At 42.2% G+C, this 13859-nt stretch overlaps 1 long non-coding RNA gene across 1 annotated transcript; it reads right to left on the bottom strand.

Annotated features, from left to right (window-relative positions):
• Positions 1-435: 435 nt before the first annotated feature.
• Positions 436-7353, bottom strand: LOC141048208 (uncharacterized). The gene is made up of 2 exons (XR_012219983.1): positions 7298-7353; positions 436-1739 (listed from the first exon to the last, which is right to left on the bottom strand). It is a non-coding gene; the product is annotated as an uncharacterized lncRNA (long non-coding RNA).
• Positions 7354-13859: the final 6506 nt, after the last annotated feature.

The raw sequence follows: 13859 nt of genomic DNA, 5'->3' as shown, positions 1-13859 counted from the left end.
ATAGGGGCCCAGGTACCGTGGACAGGATGGTATGTCAGATGTCAGAAAGGGGTTAATACCTCTATTATGGGTCGCCGACTTCACAATAATGATCTTGGTCTACCACAACCATGTGTTCTTCCAAGGTCAAGAGGTGACCCAACACCATATGTTTTCATGGCAGATGAGGCACTAAATTACCAAAGGTGAATTTTTAACTACCGTCTTGCTCATGCATGCAGAATGGTGGAGTGTGGCTTTGGCATCCTTTGTGCCAAATGGCGTGTGCTTCTTGGGGCCCTTCAGCTGAGTGAAAAGAATGTTAATGTAATCATCAAAGCATGTATGGTTTTGCATAACTTTACCCGCATGCAAGAATGTGGTTATGCTGCCAGCCGTCAAACTGATGAGGATGTGGCCATGCCCTTTCTTGCTCCATCTGGCTCGACTACATGACATCAGCCTTCCGGCCTTAAGATTCTTGATATTTTTACTTCATATTTCACATCTCCTGAGGCAGAATGGCAGAATGAGCACATTTTTGAACCCTGATTTTTACATGGATGTGTTTTTTTGCCCTTATCCTTGTTCTTGTGTCTGTTGAATGCAAATATTCTTTATGTTTGCATTTTTCCCAATTAAACCACACATTAGTTTGTTATGTTTGACAATTAAGAACCATGACTAGAATGTTGTCTCACATATTTAAGTAACCCAAAAAAAATTTCAAACAGTTATACATATTTCTTCATATGCATATACAGGTAAGCAAATATATAAACCAAACTAGTAACACACAAACCACAAGAACAGCATGCACACACTTCCCCTTCTTACAAATGGTGGTATGTTGGTGACCTAAGCTGTGAGGATGGAAGATGGCCTGACAAAGATGTTTAGGAGGTTTGCAAGGTTGAACCCATTACCTGCGAGTCAGCAGAACCTGAAAGGTAAAGTAAGCCTCAAAGGTTGTTGCTCCAGCGGGTGACGGTATGAGCCTGCATGGCCAACAAAATGCTCCCACACTGTAGTGCCAGGCCTCGACAAAGGATGGCTCTAGGTATAAAAGGTGCCCATTTTCGAATCCCGATCTGAGCATTCCACAAGCCTATGTCCAGGCATGTGGCCAAAGACCAAGGGTTGTTGTCTCATGGATATGCGTTGGCATCAGGGTGTGTGTTGTTGTGGCGTCATTCTTGTCGGCCCAGCGGTGACTTCATCCTCGTCTGTTGGTCAGACGGTTGTGTGGTGACCAGTACCAATCATCCAGTAAATCAAACACCTCCCTGGGGTTGTTGAGATTTGTGCATGCGTCCAGAATAATATGTATGGCATTGTGGGCATGGAGTCGCAAAGGACGATCAATGTCCCACATGTAACGGGTCAGACTCTGGGCAGAAGCCTCCTCCCCATTCATTGTACATGACAGACATTCTAAAACACCAGTATCTACCTCGCACCTGATGGTGCTGATGGGGATCTCCCTCCTGAGTCTAACTTCGGGGAATCGGGGTTGCAATGGGTGAGTGATCCAGTGGAAGGGTAGGACTTCTGCTGTGGCGCTCTTTTACTTCCTCTGTGGCTGTTGCTGGTGTTATTGTTGGTGCAGGTTGCAGCTGTTGCTGTGGAGGCTGTTGTTGCTGGTGGTTGGCCAGAATCCGAGGATTGCCCTGCTGCTCCTACATCCTCCCCATAATTGCTAGTGCGATCCAAAACTGTGCCGTCAGACTCAGGAGATGTCCTTTATGTTGGAGTCAGTCCTGGTAAAATAAAGTATACATTATTTCTTTGTCACGTTTTTCAGTAAAGTAATCCAAATACAAAACTTAGGCCACCATAGTGAAGAAAATCACAAACTTACGAAAGGAGGCCCAAAATCGGTGCCAGAAAATTAAGGCACTCCACATAAAGATATAGCCTCTTTTTTAACGCTGCTGATCCACTTTTACAAGAAGCAAAAAACATACACAAAATAATGTTTTTTTTTATTTACCACGACATTGCATTAAAATGCAATAATGGGCGATCAAAAGATCGTATCTGCACCAAAATGGTATCAATAAAAATGTCAGCTCATCACGCAAAAACAAGCTCTCACAAGGCCTTACTAGCGGGAAAATATCAAAGTTATGGGTCTTGGAATAAGGGCAGGTAAAAATAAAAATGGAAAAAAATGGGGGTTAAGGGGTTAAACACACACAAGTGGACATGGCTCAACAATTAAAACAAAAACAATGAATCATTTGGGGTTTTCAGGTATGCATGTGCATTTAGCTAAATTACAGGCCTGGTAAAACAGTCGACTGGCGAGCTAAATTGGACTATAATTATAACTAAAATAATAAAAAAGAGACAGCAAGATATATTTTGATTGATTTGGGCCAGCTTACTTATTCTTGTTAGCTTTTCTCAGGAGCACGTATCATAATTTGGAAACATCTGCCGGCAGATGTGAGTCCAAGAAGCATTCCACAGCTCAGGCCTCTCTTGAACGAGGACATTTGAACTCAATGAACTAGGACTTTTATGTGAGGTGCCATGTAACTGATGTCCATGGAGGCGTGTTGTTTTCTTTTTATAGGTTGACAGGATGTGCTTGCTTTACAACTTCCTACATTGTGATGATGCAATTTCCTGCCCCAGTGAATAAATCACAGGGCATTTGGATTAGTCCCGTGCTGTCAGAATGCAGTGTCATTTGTATCAGATTGCAATGCATTCTTTACATGAGATTTTGCATAGTTTGCAAAGGATGAAGTGTTAAAAACACACTATATATATATATATATATATATACACACACACACACAGGGTGGTCCAAAAGTAGATGGACAGAAAATAATAACATTTATTTTGATTTATATATAAAAATATATTTACTAACAAAAGCATAACATTGACAATTAAATTTTATTCTGAACAATAATACAAAAGCCCTTAAATTCTATCAACGCAGGTGCTCAAACAGTTTTCTATCACAATTTGCACAGCTTTGAAGTCTGCTTCTTATGCTTCGACAAACATTTTTGCACAAGTCTTTTTGGGTATCAATTTCTTTAAATGCATCTCTTATGTAATTTTTCAAATCACTGATACTTTTGGTTTTCGACTATAAACTTTGTCCTTGAGTACTTCCCCAAAGAAAAAATCCATTGGGGTCAAGTCTGGTGAAAGTGCCGGCCAATCAAGTGGGCCTATTCGGCCAATCCATTTATTAGGAAATGTTTCATCAAGATACTCATGGACTACTCTTGAATAATGTGGAGGGGCCCCATCTTGTTGGAAATAAAGGTCATTTGAATTAGGCTGTTGCTGTCACTGGGGAACAACTTGATTCATTAGAATTTCGAGATACTTATGTCCTGTGATTGTTCCATAAAAAAAAGGTCCAAAAACACCAAAACTTGAATTACCACCCCAAACATTGACTCCAGGCTCATTTAGTTGTTGCTCTAATGTTAAATGCATGTTCTCATTAGACCAGTAAATACAATTATGTCTGTTAATAATATGGCCAGATAATTTGATAGAAGCTTCATCTCTCCACATAATATTAACTAAAATTACTGGATTTTCTTCAATTTTGTTAATTATAGTCTCACTAAATTGCAGCCGCCTGTCTAGATCATCCTCCAATAAACCATGAATTAGATGTGGAAGATAAGCTTTCCACCCAATAGGATTCGCACGATGGAAGCTCGTGAAATTCCCAATTCTAAAGATACAGGAAAGATGTATATCTTTGTACCGTGTTAGCCAGTAGATAGAAAAATATTCAGAATTGAGAGTCCTCAGTGGTTGATACCTTTTAATGGCTAACTGAAAAGATGGTAACACATTGCAAGCTTTAGAGACTACTCAGGTCTCTTCTTCAGGCTAGACTAATACAAAATCTGAAGAGTCACATATTTATGCACAATACAACACAGAAAAAAATGCAAGGTCAATCAATGTGTGGATGAAGGACCACCACATCAAATCCCTGTCATGACCAGCCCAATCTCCAGACCTGAACCACATTGAAAACCTCTGAAATGTAATCAAGAGGAAGATGGATATTCACAAGCCATCAAACAAAGAACTGCTTAAATTTTTGTACCAGGAGTGGCCAAAGGTCACCCAAAAGCAGTGTGAAAGACTGATGGAAAGCATGTCAAGATGCATGAAAGCTGTGATTAAAAATCATGGTTATTCCACAAAATATTGATTTCTGAACTCTTCCCGAGTTAAAACATTAGTATTGTTGTTTCTAAGTGATTATGAATTTGTTTTCTTAGCATTATTTGAGGACTGCAAGCACTGCATTATTTTGTTATTTTGACCATTTCTCATTTTCTGAAAATAAATACAAAATTTAGTGCTTGGAAATTCGAAGACATGCTCTCAGTAGTTTGTAGAATAAAAGAGCAAATTACATTTTACTCAAAAATATACCTTTTTCTAAAGAGAAAAATCAGACAAACTGAAAATTTTGCAGTGGTCTCTTAATTTTTTCCAGAGGTGTATATGTGTGTCACTGAGATATGTGTATATATATACAGCTCTGGCAAAAATTAAGAGACCACTTCCAAATGTTCAGTTTGTCTGATTTTTCTCTTTATAGGTATATTTTTGCTTTAAGTGTAAATTGTTCTTTTATTCTACAAACTTCTGACAATGTCTCCAAATTTCCAAGCAATAAATTTTGCATTTTTTTCTGACAAAGAAAAATGGTCAAAATTTAAAAAAAAACAGTACTTTCAGACCTCAAATAATGTAAAGAAAACAAGTGCATAATCTGTTATGATGAGTCACCGAAGGAGGAAAAAACAAAATAACAGCTAAGTCCAGAAAAACCAGAGAGCTTGGCAGCTATCGGATTGCAGACCCCTGAACCTATCCACAACAACTAGCAGTAGCCGTGGGGGGTTCCTATGGTGCCCTAGACCCCTCGATCACAGGCGGAGAGCTACATAGCCTAAAGACAGAAAGGGGAAAAACTAAACTGCCCCAGTGCAGACCCCAAAGCAATAGGCAGCCCCCAAGATATAATGACGGTGAAGCAAGATGAAAACACTAACACAGATAGAAAGATAGGTTGAGCAAATGATGGGGCCCAAGCTAACTACATAGGACAGGATAGGAAAGCTGCTGTCTGCCATCCGCAAAAACCCTATCAAAATGAGCCAACCGACTGATAGGAAAAACAGGCCCTGAAGTCGCTAGGCTTCAAAAGACTATATCAGCACTCAGGTATATTCTGAAGACAGAGCAAAAGATCAACAGATCAGAGACAAAAATGGAATTCAGCTCACCCCCGGCCGGGGATGGCAGAACTCCCAAAAAACAAGGCAAGACAAAAACAAAACTGAAGAGTACAAAGCAGAGCAGAAAAACTTAGCTTTGAGATGCAGGAATCAGACTGGTCTCCAAGAATCCAGCAGGAAAATCACCAGCCAGGAAGAAGGGCATCGGCAGCCTTATATCCAGTCCTCAATTCCAGCCACCCAGTTATCATCTAGCTGCCCAGGTGTTTGGTAATCAGTCTCACTACCTTCCTTCACCAGAGGAGGGAGTTCATCAGACCTCAATGGTGAAGGGAAAAATGAACTCACAACAATAATCATTTAGAAACAACAATACTAATGTTTTAACTCAGGAAGAGTTCTGAAATCAATATTTTGTGGAATAACTATGATTTTTAAAAACAGCTTTCATGCGTCTTGACATGCTTACCTCCAGTCTTTAACGCTGCTTCTGGTGCAAAAATTTAAGCAGTTCTTCTTTGTTTGATGGTTTGTGACTATCCATCATCCTCTTGACATAAAAAACATATGACATAAAAAGACATAAAAAAGCCAGGCTGGAGTTTGCCAAAACTTACCTGAAAAAGCCTAAAACGTTTTGGAAGAATGTTCTCTGGTCAGATGAGACAAAAGAAGAGCTTTTTGGGCAAAGGCATCAACATAGAGTTTACAGGAGAAAAAAAAGAGGCATTCAAAGAAAAAAACACGGTACCTACAGTCAAACATGGCGGAGGTTCCCTGATGTTTTGGGGTTGCTTTGCTGCCTCTGGCACTGGACTGCTTGACCGTGTGCATGGCATTATGAAGTCTGAAGACTACCAACAAATTTTGCAGCATAATGTAGGTCCCTGTGTGAGAAAGCTGGGTCTTCCTCAGAGGTCATGGGTCTTCCAGCAGGACAATGACCCAAAACACACTTCAAAAAGCACTAGAAAATGGTTTGAGAGAAAGCACTGGAGACTTCTAAGGTGGCCAGCAATGAGTCCAGACCTGAATCCCATAGAACACCTGTTGAGAGATCTAAAAATGGCAGTTTGGAGAAGGCACCATTCAAATATCAGGGACCAGGAGCAGTTTGCCAAAGAAGAATGGTCTAAAATTCCAGCAGAGCATTGTAAGAAACTCATTGATGGTTACCGGAAGCGGTTGGTCGCAGTTATTTTGGCTAAAGGTTGTGCAACCAAGTATTAGGCTGAGGGTGCCAATACTTTTGTCTGGCCCATTTTTGGAGTTTTGTGTGAAATGATTTGTGATTGCAATCATTTTCAGGAAGAAACGGAGTATTATCTGACAAAATTGAAGGGGTGTCAATACTTTTGGCCACAACGGTATCTATTCTATGCTGTCAGTGTGATTTTACTTATTACAAAAATGTCCACAAACAAATAAAGTTGGACAGAGAACTTAACTAATAATACCAGAAAGAACAACCAAGTATAATCCAAAAAATATATAAATGTTTATTCAAAATATTTTTCTCTTTTAAAAATGTTTTTTTAATACATCACATCAAATAACAGAGGACACTGAACCATATATAATATGACATAACCACTGGTATATAAAATACATCATGTATCAAATAATTGCACAATTCCCTTATTATTCCATGTGTGCAAACTCCGCAATAAAATAAGGTATATGTGCAAGAAAAATAGTCTACAAAATAACATGGAGGATGGAAGTAAAAAATGTAAAAAAATGTAAATAAAGCACACATGTACAATGAGATAACTCCCTTAGGACAAACTAAATGACTGGTGCATACTGAGAAAAAGAAAATGCATGTATCATAAAAGTATATAATTTCAATACGTATGCAGAACAAAACCCCTTGCCAAATGTGTCCAATTAATAACGGGTGCATAAATAGGACAAATTTTAATGCATGTGCAAAAAAGTGTATTGCCTAGATAAATATGCAAAAAATTAAGTAAATGTGCCCAGAAAAATAATGTGCCCTACACCGTGAACCAGGCATTATGGGCCATATTTAATCTCATGTATAAAGACATTTGTGAACTAAAACTTACATCAGACCAGTGGCTACCAAATTCACCCCAACGCATGTTTCATGTCTCACTTCATCAGGAGGTGTGTGGACAGGGAGGGATAGGCTGGATATATATAGGAACGTGCGTCCAATCAATGTGTATGGCCATAATTAAAACACATGAGGGTATTAGTCATTGATACGTCAGACCATACTATTGGCGCAATAGAATGGTGACATTAACCTTTTGTTAGATTAACCCACTCGCCACTGCTACAGGGCAATGGGAAGCCCACGCATTTTTTAACAACTAATTAACCCCTTAAAATAACAACTACAACTCCCAAATTTTGCACACAAACCCTCATCTAATTATTAGTCAGGGACATATAAAAAAACATGAAATGAAATGCTTTACTGAATGTAAACTATGTGTCATTTCATGTCGGGTTGGGGAAGGATTTGATAGAAGCCGGCAATTTAATTAGCGGCTACTCTGCTATGAAGAACTCTGTGAAATATAAATATATATATATGTTTGTCACAATGACATGTATGTATATATATATATATATATATATATATATTCTATGTGTATATATCTATTCTTTCGTTTCTTTATTAAACCTGTCAGTGTGAGTTTACTGTATAGCGCACTGAATTGCCGGCTTTTCTAAAAGACACCGGGTGCGTATTTCTCGCAAGTCACATGTGTGGTACGTGTGTAATCCGTATTTCTAGCGCACCCTTAGACTTGCATTGGCGTATTACGGGCATAGTACGCTGACAATCGCAGCATGCTGCGATTGGCACGGACCGAGAAATATACGGCTGTTGGGAGCAAACCCATAGAGAATCATTTGTCCGTGTGTAATGCGTGCTTTTAGCGCCTCTCACTCGTCCGTATTCCTCGCTAGTGTGACCCCGGCCTTAGTTCACAAATGTCTTTATACATGAGATTAATTATGGCCCATAATGCCTGGTTCACGGTGTAGGGCACATTATTTTTCTGGGCACATTTACTTAATTTTTTGCATATTTATCTAGGCAATACACTTTTTTGCACATGCATTGAAATTTGTCCTATTTATATTTATGCACCCGATATTAATTGGACACATTTGGCAAGGGGTTTTGTATGCATATTGAAATTATACACTTTTATGATACATGCATTTTTTTTCTCTCAGTATGCATCAGTCATTTAGAATCATAGAATCATAGAATCATAGAATCGTAGAGTTGGAAGGGACCTCCTGGGCCATCTGGTCCAACCCCCTGCTCAAAGCAGGATTCGCTAAATCATCCCAGTCAGATGTCTGTCCAGCCTCTGTTTGAAGACTTCCATTGAAGGAGAACTCACCACTTCTCGTGGCAGCCTGTTCCACTCATTGATCACTCTAACTGTCAAAAAGTTTTTTCTAATATCTAATCTGTGTCTCCTCCCATTCAGTTTCATCCCATTGCTTCTAGTCTTTCCTTGTGCAAATGAGAATAAAGTTGATCCTTCTACAATGTGACAGCCCTTTAGATATTTGTAGACAGCTATTAAGTCTCCTCTCAGTCTTCTCTTTTGCAAACTAAACATTCCCAAATCCTGCAACCTTTCCTCATAAGACAGGGTTTGCAGACCGGTCACCATTCTGGTCGCTCTTTTCTGAACTTGCTCCAGTTTGTTGATGTCTTTTTTAAAATGTGGTGCCCAAAACTGGACACAATATTCCAGATGAGGTCTGACCAAAGATAAGTAGAGGGAAATAATGACTTCACGTGATCTAGACTGTATGCTTCTGTTAATACATCCTAGAATTGCATTTGCCTTTTTTGCTGCTGCATCACACTGTTGACTCATATTCAGTCTGTGATCTATTAGTATACCCAAGTCTTTTTCACATGTGCTGTCACTTAGCCCTATTCCTCCCATTCTATATATGCTTTTTCCATTTTTATTGCCCAGATGTAGTACTTTGCATTTCTCCCTGTTAAAAACCATTCTGTTAGTTGCTGCCCACTTCTCCAGTTTATTTAAATCTTTTTGAATCCTCTCTCTCTCTTCTCTAGTATTAGCTATCCCTCCTAGCTTTGTGTCATCAGCAAATTTAATCAGTTTACCCTCAATTCCTTCATCTAAATCGTTGATTTAGTTTGACCTAAGGGAGTTCTCTCATTGAACATTTGTGCTTTATTTACATTTTTTTACTTCCATCCTCCATGTTGATTTGTAGACTGTTTTTCTTGCACTTACACCTTATTTTATTGCAGAGTTTGCACACATGGAATGATAAGGGAATTGTGCAATTATTTGATACATGATGTATTTTATATACCAGTGGTTATGTCATATTATATGTGGTTCAGTGGCCTCTGTTATTTGATGTGATGTATTAAAAAAACATTTTTAAAAGAAAAATATTTTGAATAAACATTTATATTTTTTTTGGATTATACTTGGTTGTTCTTTCTGGTATTAAGTGTGATTTTACTGTAGCCACACATGAATTGCAGGCTTTCCAAAGGACACCAGTGCATAAAAATCGGATAGCACTTGCATGGTGCGAGTGCTGTGCCCAGGTCGTCTCATCACAGTCTCTGCCATCTGTGGAGGCAGTGGTGGCGGTGCTTGGGCACCAACCTGCACTGCATGGTTGCTCTGGGGCTGGAGTGCTCACTGCTCCCTGCTGCACGCTGTCTGTTCCTGCCAAATCTGCCTGTTTCCGCGTGCGCTGCAGCTGTACCCCCTTAACTACGCCCCCTGCTTCCGCATGCAAGGATTGTTCTGGTCCCTTAAGCTTTCCCCTGGACAACAGAGGAGACAGCCCCAACAGTTCCAGAACCAGCACAGAACACATACCCACGGCACTGTCCTTCTTACATTCCACTTCTCCTTTAGGTCACCAATCCACGGGTGAGAATTCTTGCAGTAGACGTTGACATTCCTCCATCTCCTGAATGATCTGCTGCCAAATAATTTGGTCTTGTTCATATCAAGTGGGTGGTCTTACCGCTATTGTCCATTCTGTACGTCGCAAATCAGGTTAAATAGTGGGGACAGGTGAGGTAGTGGAGTCAGGTTAAGTAGTGGAGTCAGGTTGAGCAGGCGAGGATGGGGACGCACCCAGATTTAATGGAGAAGCCAATTTGGGAGCTTCAAAAACCTGTTCTTCTGGGGCGATGGGTGGCGGGTCGAAGAATTCTCCCTCATCATCATAGACAGCCGTGGAAGGGAGCGTTTCAGGAACAACTGGTATTCACTCTGTTTGATCGGGGTTAAGCAAGGATGCAACATGTTCAGATGAACTACTCGAACGGGAGAATTTTCTTCCTGTTCAGACTGAACCTCACAGATGGGACCTTCAGATCCAATTTGGCGTTTTACATGATATGTGGTTTTCTCCCACCGACACTCCAGCTTGCTTCGAGGATGTTTGTCTCGGACCAGCATGCGGTCCCCGGCCTTAAGAGCTGTCCCTTGCAGGGGAGTCACTTCATGATGTTCAAGTTCCCAAAACTCAGTCTGGACAAGTCGACGTAGAGTCTGCAGACTGTGGCGATGTTCGCAGACCCAGGTGGACACCCCCGTCTGTGGGTAGTCCTCCTCTGGATCCAATTTCAGCTCCATGATCTCTCTCCCTTTCCGGCCGAACAGTAGGGTGTATGGTGTATATCCAGTCATATTGTGCACCCGATTGTTGTACACCCAGACTAATTCAGCCACAAACTCAGGCCAGCAATTATGGTTACCACCACGAATTTGGTGAAATGATCGTCATTACCAGACAGTGTTCATATCCAAGGTGAGCTGGGCCCACAGTCAGGTAGTCAATCATCAACACCTCTAGTGAAGCAGAAGTCACAATGGTTTGCATAGGGGCCCTCTGTTCTGGGGGCTTCACCAACTCACAGTTCCTGCATTGTCAAAAAGCTTTATCCACTGCTGCATTCAGTCGAGGATGGTAGACCAACTTCTGCAGCCACTGGAATGTCTTTTCCAGGCTAAAGTGGAGTTTTCTCTTGTGAGCTTTGGTGACCACCTCCTGGAGCAACTTTTCCAGAAGCACCACTTGCCAGGTGATCCCCATCTCTCTTGCTAACTGCACCTTCCTATACAGCAGGCCATCTTCCAACTGGAGCCTCTCCCACTGTTGAAGGATCTGTAGGGCTCCCGGAGACTGAGCTTCTCGCTCTCTTTGGTTAGGATGTTGCTTCAAGGCCACCCATTGCCTCATCTGAGTGAGTTCTCCATCTTCCTGTTGAAGCCGTTCCCAGTCATCATGGGGTTGCCCCTGCGAAACTCAGGGATTTCTTCAGCCTCCAGCTCTTCATGTCGGTTAAGCCCAGGTCGTTTGTGAGTCACTCTGGATAAAGCGTCAGCATTGGTGTTCTCTCTGCTCCTCTGCGATAGGCAATCTTGTACAGGTACTTGGCCATACGAGTCATCCAACTCTGCTCCAGGGCCCCAAATTTTGCATTTTTCAGATGAGCCAGGGGATTGTTATCGGTGCGCACTAAAGCCCCCATTACACATACCGATATCGCTAGAAATATCGCTGTAACATCACCGATTTTGTGACGTTATAGCGATATTGCTAGCGATATCGCGATGTCTGATACTTACCTCCGACCGGCTCCCCCGCTGCTAATCGCTGATCGCGCAAGAAGGTCCTGGATCATTTCTCGTTGGGTGCATCCTGCTGGGCTTCCAGTGGCGCCGATGAGCAGCGCGTGGATGTGGGTGGGAGGACGTCAGGATCGCCGCGTCTGACAGATAAGTAGCAACCCACGATCGCTGCTATGTCGCTGGTGAGATCTGCCTGTGTGGCTGCTCACTAGCGACCACTTAGCGATGCACCAGCGATCCATATCGTTGTCAGGATTGCTGGTGCATCGCTAAGTGTAACGGTACCCTTAGACATCGGACCCTGATAGATACTCGACGAACTTCTCAGTCATTACCCACACCAACGCCAGTAGTTCCAACCTAAAAGAAATGTAGCTGTCTAGGTTCCATTAAGAGTCATGAAGGAACCTACTTGCATACGCAATCATTTGCTCTCTTCTGCCCTGCATTGGTGACAACACCGTTTCTAGTCCATTTGGTTGAACTCAAACAACCCCACAGGCAGTATGAATGCTATCTTCACTCGATCATGCTCAGACATGGGCATTTGCCAATATTCGCTGACTAGATCCAACGACAAGAAGTACTTCGCCTTTCTCAAGGCAGACAGGGATTCTTCGATTCTCGGTAGAGGGTACAAATCTTACACAGTGCAAGTGTTTAGTTTTCAGTGATCTACACAGAAGTGCAGAGTCCCATCTTTTTTCCTTACCAGAACAATGGACACAGTCCACGGACTTTGGCTCTCTCTGATGACTCTGCTCTGTAGCATATGCACCAACATCTCCTTAACCTCCTGGTACATTTGTGGAGGGATTTGTCTGTATTGTTCCCAAACAGGTGCAGTGGTCCCCATGGGAATCTCGTGGGTGATGGCTGTGGTACACCCAAAATCATCGTCATGACAAGCAAAGATCCTGATATTGCTCCAGCACCCCTTCCACTTGTTGTACCTGTTGTGGTGAGAGTTCTGTTAGCTCAGCTCGCATCTGCTCTGGGATTCAGTATCCTTCCTTTGATTGATTGGATTCTGCTTTGGAGGACACTGACACAGCCACTGTCCAGGGATCCTTTTGCTTCATTGCCAGCTGAATAGCCACCAGTGGTATCAAGTCTTCTGGCATTCCCATGATCTGTGCTACTTCACTCTTGGGTGGAAGCAGGAGATCGCCCTCCCTGAGGTTGACACATCGCACTGGTACTTTTTCATTGTGGGCAACGGCTAATGTCCACGCAACGAGGAACCCTGGAGGTAATTGCTCCTTGACACCTAGCTCTATCTGGACTTTGACTCCTTCAAGAGTGGTTCAGACTCGGATGGGCAACGAGAGCATAGTCTTACCTGGTGGTAAGATAAGGTTGGTGGAGGTTGGAATGATCACCTTGCCTAATGCTTTTCCTCCACTTGATGTTTATTGAGCCTGAGCCACACGTATCAACTGTTAGAACACTTTTCTCTGGGGGGGGTATGAGGGCTCCATTGATTCAGAAACATGTCAGCTGACTCGCTGACTAGAAGGTTCCCCAGTTCCCTCAGTATGTTCATCCCCAATGTCACAGTGGGGCCGATATCGGAGTCCCCAGCGGTCAACGTGACTCCTTTTAGTCCCACATCTTTGCCACACACGGTGATTTGCATCCAGACCACCCCTGTGACTGGGATGGGTAACTGATTGGCTGCTGATCATGGGTCCCCATTCAGGCAGCATTGTTACGGAAAAATGTCATCTGAAGTAAGCCTCCGGCATAATAGTTACTTGAGAGCCGGTATCGACTAAGCAGCAGTTGGCCCAACCATCCATTTCACCCCAAACAAGAGGACTTGAAGTAACTAAACTTGTGGGACTACTCTCTCTCTTTCTTGGCTGCTCAGGCTCTTGGCAGCATCCCCCAGCCACGTAGAATACTAGCTTAACGGGCGTTGGTAGAGGGGTCTTCCCCGACGCGTATATCCTCGAGCAAAATGTTGAGCATCTCCAAAATT

The sequence above is a fragment of the Dendrobates tinctorius genome, unplaced genomic scaffold (assembly GCF_039654945.1).
Source record: "Dendrobates tinctorius isolate UK_male_01 unplaced genomic scaffold, ASM3965494v1 ptg000133l, whole genome shotgun sequence".
In the NCBI taxonomy this organism is placed as follows: domain Eukaryota; kingdom Metazoa; phylum Chordata; class Amphibia; order Anura; family Dendrobatidae; genus Dendrobates; species Dendrobates tinctorius.
This window is presented reverse-complemented; position numbering and strand designations above follow the sequence as displayed.